This window comes from Camellia sinensis, chromosome 14 (genome assembly GCF_055761805.1).
Source record: "Camellia sinensis isolate YWXY chromosome 14, ASM5576180v1, whole genome shotgun sequence".
NCBI lineage: Eukaryota > Viridiplantae > Streptophyta > Magnoliopsida > Ericales > Theaceae > Camellia > Camellia sinensis.
In genome coordinates, this window is record NC_138974.1 from 98878876 (window position 1) to 98899439 (window position 20564).

General features: G+C 33.7%; 1 pseudogene across 1 annotated transcript in view; it reads right to left on the reverse strand.

Annotated features, from left to right (window-relative positions):
- LOC145807203 (calcium-transporting ATPase 3, endoplasmic reticulum-type-like) overlaps nucleotides 1-20564 on the reverse strand; it is a 241058-nt pseudogene that overhangs the window by 16721 nt on the left and 203773 nt on the right. Inside the window, exons 11-17 of the transcript XR_014350304.1 lie at nucleotides 14232-14339; nucleotides 9280-9309; nucleotides 7853-7913; nucleotides 5909-5959; nucleotides 5655-5786; nucleotides 3936-4037; nucleotides 82-136 (exon numbers count right to left, since the gene is read on the reverse strand). The product of XR_014350304.1 is annotated as a calcium-transporting ATPase 3, endoplasmic reticulum-type-like (transcript). The remainder of the gene's footprint in view (nucleotides 1-81; nucleotides 137-3935; nucleotides 4038-5654; nucleotides 5787-5908; nucleotides 5960-7852; nucleotides 7914-9279; nucleotides 9310-14231; nucleotides 14340-20564) is intronic.

Sequence of the window (20564 nt, forward strand, 5' to 3'; positions counted from 1 at the left end):
TTCTCTCATGGATATGCTGTAAGAAGCATTCTGCAAATTGGACCACAAGGTGAAAAACAAAGAAGTGCTAACAGACTATACCTCCAATAACTAGATAACGAAAGAATAGCCAACCACTGACAACAGCTTCATTAACCTGCACATTCAAACAAACAAAAAAGTAAAATCATAGAAATAAGAAAGTTTTTCCCTTTCTAAGAAAAAAAAAAACACTTGAACGCACTACTAGATTCACAATTCAATGAATTATACAAGAAACAAAGAACCATCATTATGGAATTGTGGAAACTGTAATATTATTTTGAGGGGAGATTAGTGCGTTTAATTATTGTTTCCTAATTAGTATTTAATTCTTGGTATATATATTTAGAGCTTGTAATCGTTGTTTATGGAGATAATACACATATTGTTTGTAAATTCACATGGCATCAGAGCACATACCATACCCTAGCAGCAGTCGCCATGAACCCTACTGCCCAGAAAATGGCCCACTATTAAGAAAAAATTTAACACAAAACTTTTCGTACCCTCACATATCCTTTTAAACAAATGGAGGCTGGGGGTATCAAACCCACCCCACCTCCCACCCCCTCTTCTTTTCTTTTCTTCCTATTTTTGAGGGTTAGAGCAGATCCACCGAGTTCGTATACAGAAGAAGAATGCACCAAGAATAAAAATATAAAAAGATAAATTTCAGAACTTTTTAGTATGCAACAAGTTTTCAACCGTACTAATGCATATATTATACAAAGTGCAACCTCTTGTGTGGCACGAGTTCACATCTTAAATTTGTGGAAGAACTTGATACGAGTATGTATTCCAACACTAATATGCTACAACATATTTCTTAAGACAATCCACTAGAAGGTACCATCAACAAATAAATTTACTCTTCAATTAGATTTTAGTTAATAGAGGTGACTTTACAAGTGTAATTTTTGTAAAAGACATGAAAATAGGATGGTTTTAGACTTTACCAGGAAATAATTTAAGGTATTCAACTTCTCAACTCAAACACTTGGAACTGCAATCATGTCAAAGCTCTTCCATGCTCAAAACAGAATTGGGAAAATCTTTCACAATTAAAATGCACCCCACCAGCTTCTTGCTGAAACAGCTATAACACATTTCCTTTATTATTATTATTATTATTTTTTTAAAGTTAAGGCGATAGGCTAAATACTTTTAACTCTTATGACCTAAGAGCATGGACACTCGTAATAAAATGATGGACGTCGGACATCAACACTCATTGCATACTCCCCGATACATGTGAGCCACTCATCCAAACCTGTCCTACATATTTTTTATCCAAACCTGTCCAACATATTTTTTTTTTTTAAACCAAACACACTTCGAACATTTGGGAGACACACATGTCCATTGCTTAGACACACACAAAACACACTGCAAGTTTGAAGAAAATTACTTGGGATCCAATAATAAAATAAAAACAATGTGGATATATAACTTAATCCCCCTCTTTCAAATTTTTTAAATTTTAGGAACAAAAGCCTTCCAATTTTTTTGTGAATTGAACATTCTAAAAAAGATATTTGAACTTTTTGTTCGCACTTCTTTTCTAATATGTAGAATGTGAAAAGTGGTTTTTATTGTTTAGCTAACAAAAGATATATGTATTTCAGTATAAAAAATGAAAGAAATTTTTATTTTTTTTCAATATATATTTATTTTTTGTTGCGTCCTTGGTAGTGTTGTATGCTATTTCTTGGAAAATTATCATGGTGTTGTCTTTGTATCATGTCATATCTGTGTCTCGCATCCGTATCATATTTCCTACCATATGAAATTTATAAATCATTTCTACAATTCCATGTTGACCTTGATAAAGTCAACCTAGATAAAGAGTTAGTTTCTCCACAAGAAATTTTCAACTTTTTGTAAATTTAACTTCCTCTATTCTCCATGTCAAAAAGAACATTGAGCGCATTTAAGGTTGTTCATCTAAATAGAGGAAAACCAAGTGAGTCATTTCAGCTATTTTACATGTACAAGGATACCTATAGGCATGATTGGTTGTGTTCGTTTGTTGCTATCAGTTTACATTTTCCAAGAAACAAAGAAAAATTGGCAAACTATTTTCCAGGAAAATTTTCTAAAAGCAACCCAGTTTTTAGGAAACAACATGAAAACTGTTTTCACCAAAAAATCAAAACAATATGAAAACGACGTATAAACAATATGGATGTTTTCACAAAACCACAACTAAACACATGTGAGTGCAAATCTAATAGTATAATCTTTCTAATTCAAAAGCTTGGGATACGAGGACAATATTGGGATACAAGGACAAAGTTAAGTGTCAGCCTGTTCAGATTTGGTGTTAGTATTACAGACTCACTTAATGGTGGCTGAGAAGTCATAAGCATACATAATATTAGAGGTTATTTTGCTATATAAACAATAAATTATATTATTTAAAAACATAGAAAACTCGAGCTTTTGTTTGTAAATTTTGCCAATAAATTATTTATAGTTCAAACATTTTCTTATAGCTGCACCTGTATGGAGAAGTCTAGATCACCATCACAACTATGATTGCCTTTGGCAACCTATTCAACCTAGGTTTCCAGCTCCAAAAATGATAAATTCCAACCATGTAATGAAATTTTCTCTTTGACCATGTTTCATTCTGTTCCCCTCTTCTTCCATTGGTAACAGTATCAGTGTCCACACTTTCGCCTATACTATATCATCTTTCATGGTCCGAACACGGGGGTAATGTGACAAGCCCATGTAACACAATTCTTGATACCAAACACAATGGAAGGTCCAATACTAGCATTAACCAAAAGTTTTGTTTTGTTTATGATGCATAATAGACAGATGCTTACAGTGTCTATTTTTCACTTTTCAAAAATAAATAAATCAATCACATCTCTTAACATTGCAGGAACAGTTCACAAAAAATAGAAAAATAAAAATAAAAACTTTCCACAAGTGCTATCTAAAATCAAACAATTTCCTTCAAAGACCAACAATCATACAATTCTATAAAATTTTGAATTTTTTAAAGACAATAGATAGCATAAACCATTGAAACATAGGTCTAAATAAAATTATCTATTGTAAAACCCTATTATCATCGGGACATATTCTGCCATCTTGAAGCACCAATGGATTTTACATAATTCGTAAACGAAGAAAAATTAATCAAACTCTAAGAGGCACCGACATGGTGGGTACACACATGTCCATGTGTATGGATTTTACATAATTCGTAAACGAAGAAAAATTAATCAAACTCTAAGAGGCACCGACATGGTGGGTACACACATGTCCATGTGTCTGACACACCATGTAGCGTGTTAATGTTTTTAATTATTACTTTTTCTGTAGGATACGTTGGAGATACTTCATGGACACATGCCCTGTGATTGGATACTCAGAACACCTTCGTAGATTTTTCTTATAATTTTAGAAAGCTGATTTGAGGAGAAAAGTAGAAAAAAAATAAAAATACGCCCACATATACATCGATATCTCTCAAATCTATGTATCCTAAACTTATATTTTTATACATAGTGAATAAAAATGTATAAAAATATCTTTTTCCCATATTTTCTGTGTCCGTATCCTAAATTTTTAGAATCCCTGCATCCTGTCTCCGTATCCATGCTTCTTAGATCAAACTTATGCTTCATCAAGTTACCAAGGAGAGAAAAGCAACAAAGGTTCAGACTCTTACAACATCCTTTTCTAATTCAAATGGTTGTAAGGTTTCAACTCTCTATTTTTTTTTTGTGCCTTTTACAAGCACCACACATTAGCAGCCACATAGTGATCAAATTAATTTAACAAAAACAAATATCATAGTTCAGTTGTAAATTGTATTATACGGAATGGTTAAAAGTGACTAAAAGTAATCAAATAGCAGAAGACCACAAAGTTATAAAGGACATAGATTTGATTACCTTACGAGGTTTAGCCTTCATCACATCACAGTCTGGCTTATTAAAACCAATAGCAGAGGCAGGCAATCCGTCAGTAACTAAATTTACCCAGAGCAGCTGGACCTGGAAGAGAAAAATCAATCACTCAACTTTACTTCGCTATGGCATCAAGGAAACATAAAAATATCCAATAAAATAACATATTTGAAAATAGAATGAGGACATAGCTTTTAAGTATATGGATGAATTTATTTTATTTATGTCACAGTTAGTGTTCTAAAAATAGGTCGTAATCGTTACGTAATGCTATTCCCTAACTGTATGGGCAGTTACCACTACTCATTATGGCTGCTATAGAGGTATTATTGAATTTCACGGCCGTTACTATTGTTACATAACAACGGCCAACACATTTTTGCGCATTTTCTCTTCTATCAGCTTCTGTTTTTTATTTATTGAACATTATTTTTGTATGTAGTTCTAACTTGTAAGTTTTATAAGTTGAGGGAAAATAGATTAAGATGGTTTGGTCATATACAACGGAAACCAACAAAGGCAGTAGTAAAGAGTTGCGATACAATGATGGTAGATGGAAGTGTTAGGGGAAGAAGCAGACCGATGGTTTGGTCATATACAACAGCGACCAATAGAGGCAGTAGTAAAGAGATGAGATACAGTGACGGTAGATGGAAGTGCTAGGGGAAGAAGCAGACCTAGATTGACGTGAGCTAGTGTAGTAAATAGAGATATGAATCTCCTTAATTTGACTAACTATATGGCCTTGGATAAAGTCGAATGGAAAAAAAAAATTCATGTAACTGACTCCATTTATTGGAATTTAAGACTTGGTTTGGCTTGGTTTACTTTTATAACTTGAAAAATATGAATCATATGATTTTATTAATTGTATTCATATTTATTTATTAAACATATGTAACCTGCAAATTTGAAACACAACATAATATCACTAGTCTAAAACTATTAATAACAAAACAAATAACAGTAAAGTGGTGCATTATAAATGTATCACGGATGAAATCATTAAATGCTGAGTGAAAAATGTGAACTTTCTTCGCAGAGACTCTAAAAAAAAGTACAAAATTCAGTGCATACATTGGATAAAAACTATACTAAATCCCCAAAAAAAACCATTTTAAACCTAAACAAATATGATTCTGAAATAAAAACATGTGTATCGTTAAGTTTTCGCAAAATTATATGAGAAGTGTGAAATTTCACAGCTCTGGTTGCAACAACCATTACGCCCCTTACACCTCACAAATGCATCATCGCCACTGTCACCAGTTTGGTCATGGTAAGGTAAACTTTCTACACAAGGGACCATGAGCGCATAGCAGATAATCAAGCATCATGCATTTTTATACTGAAACCTAAATAGGAGAACCCAGTAATGGTCATGCCAATGCAAGGTGCTGGGAATGGTGGACTAAATACAGACCTATTTTCTGCCATTATTTGCATAGGCGGCTGCCCTTAAACTCCAACTCACAATGTCATGCTTGACAGCCAATGTATGCCATAGCACCAAGCAATAGTCTCCGTATATGGCTAAATTTATGATAAATTATGTTCAAGTTTTCACACACAAAAATATGCATGCCATGCCACCAACTTTTATGTTGAAAACAAGAACTAATCAGACGAGTCATTTACATGTACACTTCAACAAATAAGAGTGAATTAAACAAAAGATCATATTCTGTAAGCAAATATACTCACAGGAACAAGAGTTTAAGGTATTCCAAGTACAGCTGCCACAAAAATACAAACAACTTCACCAATGTTCGAAGATATCATGCATCGGATAAACTGCTTTGTGTTATTGTATATAGCTCTTCCCTCTGCAACAGCCTGCTTGGATATGACTCATTCTTGAGATGATTGAAACCATGAGATTTTTTCTGACTTCAAGAAGACAAACATGCCAAGGAAATAAAATTCCTACTCATCAAGATGAAATAAGAAAAGCTTACCGCAACAATTGTAGCAAAATTGTCATCTGCCAAAACCATATCTGAAGCACTCTGAAAATCCAAACAATACAAGAGAAAATGTTTAATAGATGTGTAAAAGCACTTATATAGAAACCATAAAAGAGCACTTATGTAGAAACCATACAAGACAAGCCACAAAAGAGCATGGCAATTATGTAGAAAGAATGCAAGTAATGAAAAGAGAGATTTAAACAATATCTCATATATATATGATGACCAGACCATATTACCATGAGCAAAACATTTTAGAACTGTTACATGGACTGTCTAGGTGTCACCAGCACGATTGGGATCTTTTTAGAGATATCTCTAAATTGTGTTACATGCACTCTTCTAGTTAACCCATTGTACCCGTGGGCCGTGTCCACCAAATATGACAAAGGTAAGGGTATGGGATGTGTCCAATACCCGTACCCAATTTAGAAACTTGGATCCTCTAATTTCATATGATGTTTGAAGAATTTGCTAATAAAGAAACATTTCCAGCTTCTCACACGAATGTGAGATATAAATTCTATATTTTTTTTGAATCTCATTTACTTTGAAATACATTTTTTAATAATTTACAATATCTTATATAACAATATTATATAATATGCAATACATAAAAGTATTTAAGATATGTATCCATTCTCAACTGTTGGATGCATATTCTAATATCCTAAGTTTTAGGTTTATGAAGATCTGATGCCTAGACTCACATCCAGTACTCATATTTGAGTCCATGTAACATAGATTTAAAATACATTGCAAAAATGCAACAAATATGGACATAAATAAAAACACATTGACATAATTCACAAGTGTCTAATGTCTGAAACGTTCATGTCGGAAGACAATCTATGAAAGAGAATAAAGTAATAATCAAATCTCTATAACTAGTACAAGTAGGTAACTAAATTAAACAGGCTGATAAATCGTAATTATTCACAAAAATCAACTATAGCTTTTCAGTCATCCTTTTCCAACCCTGGAAAAAGGCAGGGGCAGCGAGTTACGATTGGAAGACATCCAGCATATTACCATCAGCCAAAACAAGTTCAAATGAGACAAGTAACAGTCACCCACACCATGTACAACAAGATGGACGTAATAGTTAGCTAAAACTTAGTACTTATCAGCAAAAATAAAATAAGTTGCCTAAAACATGAAAAAAAATGTATTTTACCATATAGAAATGTTCAAAGGTTCTTTGCTAACCTGCTGAAATTTATAGTCTAAAAATTCTTTAATTTAAAAATAAAAATTCTGGAGAAATTTCAATGGGCATGCCGGTGTGCATGTGTGTGTCATTAGAGAGAATATTCTAGCTTAGAAATTTAAAGATGTGGGTGATTAGATGTTGGAATTTTCCCATTCCAAAGATCACAAGGCCAACCGATTGCTACTAAAACTTCAAATTAGATCATGTGATTAGAATTTCCATGTGAAGATTGATAAAACTACGTGATCTAATTTCTATGTCGAGATAGCTTCTTAATTAAGCAACCAAAACTGTGTTATTACTCATTATACATCTAAAGGAGAATCTTCCACAGAAACTACATGCCTCTTAGCATTAAAGTGATGTTAGGGAAGTCATCAGGTTATGGCACCACATTTTTTTTTTGGGGGGGGTTGAGAAATGACCAAACTTCAATAAAAAAGCATCAAAGCCATGCAACGAATACAAAACCAACTAAAGGGCTAGCTAACAAGCTACCTAAAAAGTGAGCAAACCCAAAATAACTAATTAATCAAATCCTCTATAAAATCTACAAAGGTCAGCACATCTGGATCTACTGAAACCATAATCCAACTATGTAACACAGTAAGCAAATGTCGTTCCAACCATGGAACCGACCAAGTCATGCTAGTGAAGGTACATTTATTCCGCTCCAACCAAATCAACCACATCAAACAGTGGCCCGCAAGCAACCACACCTTCCAACGTCTCTTCCCAACCCTCCCCCAACCCAACTTTGCAACACCTCCGCTGTCAACCCTGGTTGAACCCAAACCAAAGAGAGCAACAATGGCCATCCATAGATGTGAAGCAACTGAACAATGGCTAAGCAGATGGTCCACTGTTTCTGTATCCCCACAGCACATGCAACACCAATTAACTAAAATATGAAGACGAAGACGAAGACGAAGACGAATCAAGTTATCAATAGTCAGAATACGCTCTAAAGCCACTGTCCACACAAAGAAAGCGACTTAAGACGGACAACCCATCACCCAAACACTCTTCCACGAAAATGGAGCACCATCCCCGCCCACAAGCGAATGATAAAAAGAAGACATTGAGCAAACCCCTTTGGAGTTCCGCCATACCCACCCCAAAGTATCCTGCCCTTCTCCTCCCCCCACCCAACCAAAAAAATCTAAGGCCATACAAAAAACCCAAGAAATCCACCAGTTGCCCCAACTCTCAATCCTGCACCTCACAACGCAAACCAACATTCCAAACTACCACCTGCTATTGCACATGCGCATAAGACACCACTGTCGCCTCCTCATCAAGAGCAATTGGAAAAATCGAAGGAAACCTCGTAGCTAGAGTTTCTACTCCACACCACTCATCCTTCCAAAACCTGACCCGAACCCCCACCCCAATCCAAAAGCAAGCCCTCTTCCAAAACTCCCCCCGACCGAAACCCTTCCACAAACTCCGTCCATGTGACTGTCGCACCTCACCTGTATATCACTCCCCCATCCCAACCTATACTTTGGCCCCACCACTTTCCTCCACAACCGCTCCTGTTCCACCACAAACCACCACCACTTCCCCGGAAGAGCTAGATTAAATGAGACTAAGCTCTGAATCCCCGACACCCCCATAGCCTTGGGAACACATCAGGATCATACAATCATTCTGATAACTGAGACTCAGGAGACCTACCACTTCATTTTGGTGTTGTAATACTTCAACCAGCATCCTTTTATGAAATTATGCCCGAATTACAAGATATAATTCAAAAAATTATGCCCGAATTACAAGATATAATTCAAAAAATTAAAATTCTCAAGAAAAAAGTAAAATGACTAAAGAATTATCAAGTGTCAAGTATACCGGGTGAACAGTGTCATGCGTTGTAATGCCATTGCTTTTTGTAGTGCTGGAAGCTCTTCAAACTCAGAAGCAGTGTAAGAGTGTCCACCAAAATCTCCCATGTTATCGAAAGCACCTATCTTTTGACACAGTGATTCTGCAGTACTCTAAAGTTGCCTCTCAAGTTAGAAAAGTACCCTTGAATATTTAAAATATTAAAAAAGATTACATGATATTACAAAAAAATTAATATTGATAATTTAAGTTACCTTGTTATCCCCTGAGCTGTCATGCATGAAAGTAAAGCATTTCTTACTTCTTCTCTTGGTGGATCAAGCATTCCGACCTTTAATTTTATTGAACATAAAAAAGAGTAAGAGAACAAGAAGATAAATGGCAACATGAAGACAATATCCAAATCCAAAAGATTGATTATTTTTACGCTCAACAGGGAGAAACTAAAATTAATAGAACAAAATTTGATCAACCAATCATAGTTCAATAATGACTGTCTCAAAGAGAATGTAAAGCATTTAAAACTTGTTTTACGTGCTTTTACATTGTTTATTTATCTCCCTACAAATATCTTTTCATTTGAGAGAAAACCATTTGAAACTTCTAATAAATTCTCCTTCCCTCTTTCTTTTCCTTTCTCTAGATACAACCCAACCAAACAAATGAAAGGGTGGGTGATACAAAGCATGACAAGAAGAAAAGTGGCAAATCAGCGATTTCATATGGAGTGCACCCTAGACATTATACAATCATGTTACGGTTAATTCATCCACATTCCAAACCCTTCCCCAATCTTCCTCTTTCTCTATACAAAGGAAGCAAAACACTGTTCCAAAGTTACTACTCACAATCCCAATTCCCAACCCAAAATCCTTCCCCAATCAAGCATTAACCAAGCCTGATCCCTAATTATACCTGTTGGCCTACAAATTAACAATTACATCTCATAAATAGCTACTTTCCTAGAACCTTCAGTAGCCAATTCTGAAATCTTGCAGCCACAAGAATAAAACTCACATTTTCATGTACAAATCCTAAAAGCTGCCATCGACCTTTTAGGATCCTAAATCCCTTACCCTAACTACTTTCCATGACCATGACCCACCACAATTCCACTTGTAGGTATCCTTAGGCTAAGTTTTCTGAAGTAGTTCTTCATTAGAATAGTATGACCATCAGCTTTGTATCAGAAATGATCCTTCCTTTCCTTAAAGCCATAAGTTTTCTTTGTTTAATCTACTAACATGTTTAATAGCAAAAGCCTTTCTTCCAAGTTTGATGCCCTTTTGAAAGGTAACAAAAATACTGAAACTACCAAGGAAGATTCTGGCATTGATCTCTCTCTCTCTCTCACTCAAACCACCACCTAACAAAGTCACTAGTGGCCACCACCAACTTCACCATCGGTGGTCATCACACCTGCCTCTGAAACTTACATGCAGTAGCCACCGTCACCCAACATCTTCTCCAACTCCAACAGCAGTCTACCATCATGAGCCATCATTTCCTGTGTTGGGGACCTGGTACAACCCTCATCATCTTCCTCTTCCTCCCTCCTTCCATCTTCATCAATCAAGCTCTTTCCTCTATCTCTCCAGCTCTCGTTCACTCTCTGGAAACAACTAATTTAAACTTGACAGATTAACAACTTAAACTCTAAAAATGACACAATTTCACCATGACCAAAGCAAATCTAATTGCATGTTGTTTATGTTTGGAGCAGCTCTACAAAAACACATCATAATGTCAAAAGCTGTTAGGTCACATTTAAACAAAATATTTCTTAGTGCCACCATGCCAAATTAATAGAGCTTTGGAGTGGTTCATATTTGCAGCATTCATAATATGATATGAACAAGGTTGTTCATTATATTAGTTGTTCCCAAAGTTTTTAAGGGCAAATGCATAATGCAAGGCAAATTAGCCCTCATGAGGTGAGGTGTAAGCCTCAAGATAATGAGGTGTTAGCATTTCAAATTTCAAATTTTTATATTTAGGACATAAATAAAGTATTTTAAAGTAGTTAAAAAGTATTAAAACTTAAATATAAAGGTGTAAATACTTTTCTCCTCAATGCACTGAACATTTCACTATCCTCGAGGTGCGTACAAGCTGTCCTACTCGGTTATCAAAAGAAAGAAGGAAGGAAAAAAAAAAAAAAAGGAGGTTTGTACAAGCTGTCCTAGTCGAGGTGCGTACAAGCTGTCCTACTCGGTTATTGAAGTTGAAATCGACATTCTAAACTTTAATTATTAAGCTTCTTACTTAAGCTTTAGGATTGTGTTTTCTTTGGTTGATCATTTACTTGATTTTTCCTATGAAATATAGTTACAAAAGAGGTTTTTCTTTTATGTTTAAACCATGTAGGAGACAAAGTTTAACAACAGCCCAAGACAAACTCTCCATGTGTGTACTTTTCATATGTTTTTTTGTGCAAGATGCATACAAGGCACACCTAAGGCGCATATGCCTTAGACAGTTGAGGCGCATGCCTTAGACAGTTGATGCGCGATTTTGGAAAGTGTTGCCTAAAAATCAAGGCCTTAATGCATTTTCCCTTAGCCTTACCTTGTAGAGAGCCTCAATAATGGCTTTAAAACTTTGATAGTCTGACATTGATTTAGAAGAAAAATGGCTTCACTTCCACAAGTCATAAAAAGATATTCTCTCCCTTGGGCTAATTGATTGGTTATGCTTGTAGATTGGCCCATTTTGCAAGAGTTAGTGCAAAGCTATAGGCAAGTTTCTTTCCAAAAGACATTTAAAATCATTAGGCCTGCGGTTCAAAAAGACATTTGAAATCATTTGGTTTGGTTTACAAAAGACGGTCCAGTTCTCGATTCCAATGTTGGAGAACCATAGATGGTCAGTTCAGTTCTAGGTTAAGTATAAAGCCAAACTAACCCCACCCAAGTGCATCACTAACCAGAAGAGACCCAAAACATTCCCCAATCATGCAGCAATCATGCCAAAACCATTACCCCACTTATTAGCCTTCAAATAAACGATTAAATCTCATAAAATAACAGCTTCCCTGGAACTTTCAGCAGTCAATTCTGTTAATCCTGCAACCATACAATTTAGAAATCAAACAAAAATTCAACATTTTTTATCTACAAACCCCAAAAGCATTCTTTTATCTTCTACAACCTAACCCTCACAAATTTCCATAACCAAAACCCACTGCAATTCCACTTATAATCAGCGTTACGCCAAGTTTCCTAATGTTATCATACTGCAAAGGGATTTTCAATCTTTCTTTTTCTTCTCTTCTCTTACCAACCATAGCATGCTGGACGCATGGTTCTAAATTGCAGTATTGAGACACATAACGGTAACGATCGTGGTATAACAATATCAAGAGTATCAGCTATACATACTGGGATCAGCAACTCACCTAAAACTCAATAATACACATCTTCAGATGACTTTAATCTTAACTGGTCATATTTTAATAAATATTGGGACATTTAAAAATATATTTTTCATACTGTATGGACTAATAAAATTAATGTTAATAAAAAAAAAATGGCCCCTTTTCATCAATTGAAGTTCTACAGTATGAAAACCTGTGAGAGTAAGAACCTGTCTTTCAATCCCACATCAAGTGAAAGGAGAGATGAGCAACCCAACTACAATAAAACAAAGACATCTACCAATGCACACTCAAGAGTCTCACATCGGCTAGTTACTCAAGCAACAGCCATCGCACTAGCTTTAAATAAGCCTTATAAATTATACCCATGAACAGAAAGTACTCAATCATTGGTTAGTCCGACTCTCCGCACCACATGGCTGAATGGATGACTAAGATGATTGTTTTAAATACATAATAAAGTAAGGTTCAAAAAAAAAATTTATTTCAGATATGGTGAAAAACCATTACGGACTGGTTTGTAACAGAAACCAGCCGGTTCAGGAGCGATTTCAGTTCACACCGGAAAATCAGTCAATATCCAAATCTGCCATCCTTAAACCAACCGTTACGTTACAAACTGAATGCTTTTTAGAACCACTAATGGACTTGTGGTAAGTAGTTGCGAGAATTAATAAGAAATTTCCACCAACCACCACATACAAGTAAATGATTTACCATGTGTGTGTTTCTGCATACATAAATAAAAATATAAGCTAAGAAGCATGGACACTTCTAAGAAGGTGGCATGTTAGATACTAACACTGACCGGACACTTCCTAACACGTGAAAGACACAAGTCCAAACATGTGCTGCTATTTTTTATAATTTTTTTAGACTCAAGTCATTTGAGGGACTCGCATTCATTGCTTAGGCACATATGAAACACATTATAAGTTTCAACAAAATAACTTTCAATAAAATATTTAGACTTTAGAATTCAAGGTATGCTATATATTTTTATTAAATTTGAGTGAAATATTTATAAATGACATATAATAAATATAAAAAACCATAAATTTGTGTGTTCCTCAAGTGTCGTGTCTTACATTTTTTAAAAAATTGTTATGTTGGCATGTCCATATCGTATCACGTGTTCGTGTCTGCACTTTTTTAGTATAGAAGTTAATGGATGTTACGCTAGGTTTTCAAAAATATTCAATTGGATCTCATCTAAGTGGTAGGAGCTTCTGATACATAGTTATTGTGACTTGTAAGCTTACTCAAATTTATATCACACTTAACGCTACTTTTACTAAGAAATTTATGACATAATCTCATATATACAAATACCACTCATTTTTTTTTCCATAGCGGAAAGATCTAAAACATTTCCACGGATACCTAAATTTGATGAATTTGCTAACAAGTACAATGAAAACAGTTTACCAAGCTTGCCAACTTGCAAACAAGTACAATGCTTCATAGTGAAGGGTAGCCACATTCATGGGGTCTCAATAATAAATGAACGGGGCAATTACCAATCAGGGTTGACAAAAAAAATTTACAAATACGTAGGGGTACAACTATTTCTTGTGAAAACAAACACAATAAAATTTGCACCCCATAAAAACACCCAACCTTTCGTAAATATTTGCCCCACTTCCCACTGATTGATAGTTTCCCCTAAATTAATGAAGCATTCATGCAAATCACTCATTTTTGCTTCTTTTGTTCTTTTCGTCTGATTGAAGAAATGACCACTTTTAGTAGAAAGTAGTAACAACCTACTCGAATGATGATGGGAAAATCACACAAAACTTGTTGCAAGAATCTTGATGCCTAAGACTCACCAACAATACCAATCAACAAACTATACCCAAAAAAAACATACTAACCCAACAAATGTAAGATCCTTTTCATCGTCGAAGGACACAATTTGATGACCCATGGGCATCCTTTTCAAGGCTAGAGCAAGACATCGTAAGGTTTCCTTTCCTGCAAAACTGATCAATAAAAAATTCATATCTACACATAAGGCCAAGGGATAAAAATAAAAAATAAAAATAAAAATAAAAAAGAAAGAAAGAATTAGCCATATAACAAAAAAAAAAAAAAAAAATCCAAAAAACCATATTTCTCTTAAGAAACTCGTATTATTGATTAGGACTAAACAAACAGGTAAAATGATGCGCAAGTCAAACAGATAAAAAAAATTGCAGAAGGATTGACAATGATTATAAAAGGTACCAGTATATTATGTGAGAAACCAAACCAGTAACCAATCAAACAGAGGACCATTGTCTGTATTTGGCCAACATCATGATTATTACAATGGAATAGCACACAAACAACCAGCAAAATTCGAAAATCAAATCAGTGGGATCTAATTGTCTCCTGATATCAATAATCCATGTCACAGATACAGATTGGATTTCTCTTTATTCAATCAAGAGTCATTCTCTTCCACCTTTGAACATAATTTAATTTTTCAGTTTTTTAATTCCTCCAAACTTTAGCTTAATGTCAGATTTTGGTCTGATTTAAAATTTCAATCTTTAAAAATATACAAGGTATGGAATATTCAATATATACTATATACATGAAAAATATGAATAATAAAATAATAATAATACAAAGGATTCACTTAATCCACATCTGTCAGAGCCACATGATATCAAAGATTACACATTTTAAAAAATATTCCTTCCCAAAACTGAGGTTAAACTCCATCTAGTAACCGTCTATATGCTAGGGGCCATTGCTTGATGAAGTGGTTAAAGCTGTGACTGCCAAACGTGAGATTGTAGGTCAAGTCTGACTGTTTTGAGCAAGCAACTTTGAGAAAATTATGCCGAGTGTTAGGTCTTCTGTAGCAACAATTAGGCATAACCTTTTTTCAATTGTGTAATACGCTTGCATAGAATAAAGGTGAGGCCAAAAGTAAATATAAAGGGCACGAAGAACAAACTTTGCAATTCATTAAGGCCACATACAAAAAACACAAAATGAAATTAAGGGTTAAAAGTGAAATAAAAAAATAAAAAATGAAGTAGTTAACAGCTAGAAGACCCAAGTGTACCATTACAACACAAGCACAACTTAAAAGTGTCCAAGATTATAATCATTTCAAGAACGAACTATTGAGAAATGTAATTTAAAAAAAAAATTAAAAAAAAAAATAAAAACTTTAGGTGAATCCCATCAGTAAGGTTCAACACACTTTTAATTTTAAAGGTAACTAATTAAGCAGACAAAAAGAAATGAGTGAGGGGACACAACACTATAAAACAGTGCCAGCATTTACAATAAAAGGCTAGAACTATATGCATATGTCATGTTAAAATAAAAGTCAAAATCTGCAAAAATTGGAAAATGGTTGGTTTCAATTCTAACTCACTAGGGATCAATTCAAGCCAAGTAAAAATCAGTTTTTTCCGGCCTGGTAAAGTCTCATTTTATAATTATTTTAATAAAGTTAGTTTCCTATATGATAATTTATAAGTACTGGAAGTTTTATCCCAAAAAATAAAAAATAAATAAATAAAATGACAACCGAAAAATCTAGTTTGGTAAGTTCTATTCTCAGACCAGTCAGTTCATTTTTGCTTTTTTAAAACAAAAACTGACCAAAACCCAGAGTCTATGTTATTCCCGACCATCCACCCTTGCACCATTAACCCAATCGTCCCTTTCACTACTTAGCCTCACCTCAGTCCTTATTTCCCTGTCTCACTCTTAGAGACAACGGTTGAAAGATGATGCATCATCTGGTTGTCTGTCTTGCAGTGTATCCAGCCAACCTCTCTCTCAATGTCACTCTCCCTCTTCTCCATTAACATCTCACTACTTAGCCTCACCTCAGTCCTTATTTCCCTGTCTCACTCTTAGAGACTACGGTTGAAAGATGATGCCTCATCTGGTTGTCTGTCTTGCAGTGTATCCAGCCAACCTCTCTCTCAATGTCACTCTCCCTCTTCTCCATTAACATCTCACAAATCCATCTCTATCTCAAATCTCACCACGGCTGCTCAACATCTCTTGCCCACCAGTGACTTATTTTCTATGTAGACATCTCACATCTGCAGCTACATCTCAAATCTCACCTTGACTACTCAAGGTCTCTCCTTCACCAGCGACTGATCTTCTTCATTGATATCTCAGATTTCACATCAATTACTCGATGTCTCCGACTCAATTGACATCTCTCCCTCACCAGTGAATGATTATTTCTGTCATCCTAAGGTAATTTCAAAACCCTTGTTTTACTTAAATATATTAATTTTTGAGTCCTTAATTGTAAGCCCTAATTGTAAAAGTCCAATTTTTTAAAATCCCTAGTCTCCAATTTTGGGTAGCGTTTGGTAGAGTTTTCTAAATATGATTTGAGAATAAGAGTTGTATTTTGAGTTTGTTAGTTTTGAAATTATGATTTGAGTGTGAAAAATTTGTTTAGTGAATGAGTTTTGAAAAGAGTTTTGGATTGAGTGGGAAATTTTTGACGTGACATATGATATTTGATACAAAAACTTACAGCTTATAACCAAACACACAACTTAAAATTCTATTCAAAACTCATAATTTTTTTTTTAAAAATTCCAATTTTTTTTTTTATTTATATATAAAAAATAACATGTGCCAATTGTATATAAAAAAAAAATCACTGTACCGGTCACTGTACAGTTAGCCCAAATTTTCCCATCTTCGACTGAGTTTTTCAAAAGTGGATGTAGAATTAATTTTTGAAAACGGCAACCAAACATCACGCACAAATTAAGAGGTAGAAATACATTTTCAAAACTCTTTCAAACAGAGCCCCCCATTTTGAAAAACTTGAGACTATACTTCACTGGCTGATGAAGGGGAATAGAGATTTCTTGCAATTTGAAGCTCCATGTGATTTTTAATGATTTGCAATTTTTTGTATTGATCTAACAAATTATGTTTAACCTCTTTTTTTTTAGCTAATGTGGTTTTAATGCATGTAGAAACTACTATTTTATTGAATTAAATAATGTTTAACTTGGAGGTTTTTTTATCAATGTAGAGTAGCCAATTTTTTATTTGTAAGTTCTTTTGCTAATCAAAAAAACCAACAAACTACAAAACCAAAACAACCAACTAAATACAAAATGACAGGTTCAGTTTATCACCTCTTCAGTTAGCTTTGGTTTCTTAGTAAACACAACCGACACAATCAGTTCAGTGATCATTTTGGCTAAAAACCAACCACCCCAAACTGATTACACCCTTATATTTTATGTTTGTAGTTGGGAGCATTTGGTAACCTTTCGAAATTTTTAGACAGGTTGCAGGGGTCGCCCTATTGGTCAAGTTATGTAAATCGATTTTATTCATGGGTCTCTTTTGCTTTTAATAGGTTTTACAAGCCAAAAGTCTTAGTTTCCAAATTGGCAGATAAATCCCACTCTTAGATTCCAATTAGGCAGGTAAATCCCACTAGGAAGAGTTCTCTAAAGTCTATGGACAGTAATTAAAATTTAATTTATTAAAGAACAAGTTTAAGAGAATTTAGCTCTCTTGGTAAATGTGTGTGATGCAAACCTGGCAATTCTAATCCTAGGTGCAATGCCTGTGAGAATCCAAGTATGAACTTGCTCCCATACTCACCCAAGAAAAGGCTAAAATTGTAACGAGAAGACCTTCTGCTTGAAAAACAGATTAAGGTGTGGTGGAATCAAATATTGAATTTGAAGGAGGAATCATGAAGACAAAGGAAACCAAAGTGAATGAGCATCTTAATGCCCTTCAACTTACTAATCAATCCAAGGGTGTTTATCTACAACTAAACTGACGATTGATTTTGTCATGCCACAAATTCAGTAATACAATTGTAAAGAAAAATCAACCATTGTCTTCCTTGCAATCCCAAACTTAAAATAAATAAATAATTAATAAAATTGTAGTCTCAACTTCATAATTTTAATACCCTACCATGAATGCAATTACAAAAGTTGTGGATTCATTTACTCTAGTGCTTCAAAAGTCATGGTTTGAGTTTTTGGCTCTGTTTGGTTCCATTCTGGAATCATGATTCCGCCCTCATATTCCAACCCTCTGTTTGATTATAGTTTTCAAAATATGATTCCAAATCACATTTTGAAACACATTTGAAAACATGTTTGGTAACCAGTGAGTTTTTGAATTTTTGAGTCTACTTGGTCGTTTGCCTGGGCATCCTTTCGAACGTCCGGCCGGTTGACCGGAACAGTGCTTTTTTTTCTTTTTTTGCAATTGCCTCCTGTTATTTGAAAAAATAAAAAAAATAAAAAATTATATTTGTTTTTGATATTTTTTAAATATAGAAATTATTTTTTTTAGCAAAATAACAAATTATTTGGCCATTTATTTAAAATTAACAAAAAAAAAATTAATTTGTCACAGTAATTTTTAAAAAATAAAAAAACATTTTTAAACAAAACAATTAAAAAAAATTCAATCAAATATACAATCAAAAGTAATTTTAAAGCACTAGCTAAATATATTTTTTTAACAAAAAATAATATATATTTTTTAATATTATAAATAAAAAATATTTTCGGAATTTTTTGAATTTTTAAAATAAAAAAATTATTTTTTTCAATAATTATTTTTTTGAGTTGAATTTTAAAAAGAGTTTGGTTATGAGCTTTGAATAGAAATTTCAATAGAATTTCGAGTTGTATGTTTGGTTATGAGTTATAAGTTTTTTAATTAAGTTTTAAATTTTTTTTTCAAAATTCATAACCAAACAACTTTTCTTATTTCAAAACTCATTTCAAAAATTCAAAACTCAATTCAAAACTCTTTTCAAAACTCATAACCAAATAAATTTTCGATTTTCAAATCATGATTCAACAACTCACAAACTCAAAATACAACTCCATTCTCAAATCATGATTCTAAAACTAAACCAAATGCTACCTTTGTTTTTGTTTTTCTTTTTTTTTCCTCAACAATGGAAGAATGACACAGATAATAATATCAACAAAAGGAAAAATTAAATAAGCAAAAGAATTTGGAAATTGGTTAATTTCAAGTCGAATGCACATAATGATGCGGAACATGACATGGAGATTTTATTTATTTGTAATTTTATATTTATTTTTTATTGATAGTTAATTAGTTACTGATTTTACTAAAGATTAGGTTTCCAAATAATGTTATGATTTAGTTTCCTACTTTAAATTTGGGTTTCAAGCCTATATATATTAGGTCTTTACAATGTAATCTTTAACTTTGAATTAGCAGATAGCATATGCAATGCTTGTGCAATTCAAGTAAGTAAAAGTAAAAATAAATAACAAAGAAATTAATGTTGCAATGTGTGTTGCTTAAGTGGTAGGACTTTCTTTCCTAAAGTCAAGGTCAAAGTTTCAAGTCTTGTGCACATCTCTATGTAACTTTTTTGTTTTAAATAGAGAAATGAGAGACACATGGCATAAGGAGAAGCAAGCAAAAGCTTGGACACCAAATCCAACCTTCACTTAATATAATAGTATAGATAGATAATCAGATAAGGGTTACCTATACGGAGATAAGAAACTTTTATAATTTTGCCCATAAATTAGATTTCTTATTTTTGAAATTTTTTAACTTTCTGAACATGGGTTGTAAGGGTTGCCCATTCATGGATTCTATTTGGTTTTTGATAGGCTTTCGAAGTCACTACCTACATATGAAGACAATCCTTAATATGGAAGTCAGAAGTAATTCAAAGTTGAAACCTGTAATCACAACTACAACATCACAGCCCTGCATTGCCATCTCTGGTGTTGCAGACTCAAGACTGTCATATTATTTTCTATGAGCTGCACAACTTAAAAAATCTGCTTCAATGTGCCCACCACAAAACTTTCACGCTATGAGGCATCTACTCTACAAGCATTTGAGCGTATGCAAAAGTGTTCATATCTTCTACAAATTTATCTCAGAGAAGTGAAGTACATTCAAACAAGTAGTATTAGAAAAAGGAAGCTAAACCAAATGTAACATTCCTAACTTCAATATGGAGAAGCTTAAGATGATTTGACCAGTAAAATAAACTTATAATTGACATAAAAAATCAATCAATGAATGTAGAGGGTGCTTTTAAATTTGATGTAAAATTAAAGCAAGCAATGGTAAGAAATATTATAGATATAATGTACACGATCCACATATTTTAGGTTTGTCAAGTTTAATAGCCTTGATATCCATAAATTCACACAATTGCACAATTGGAGCATGTT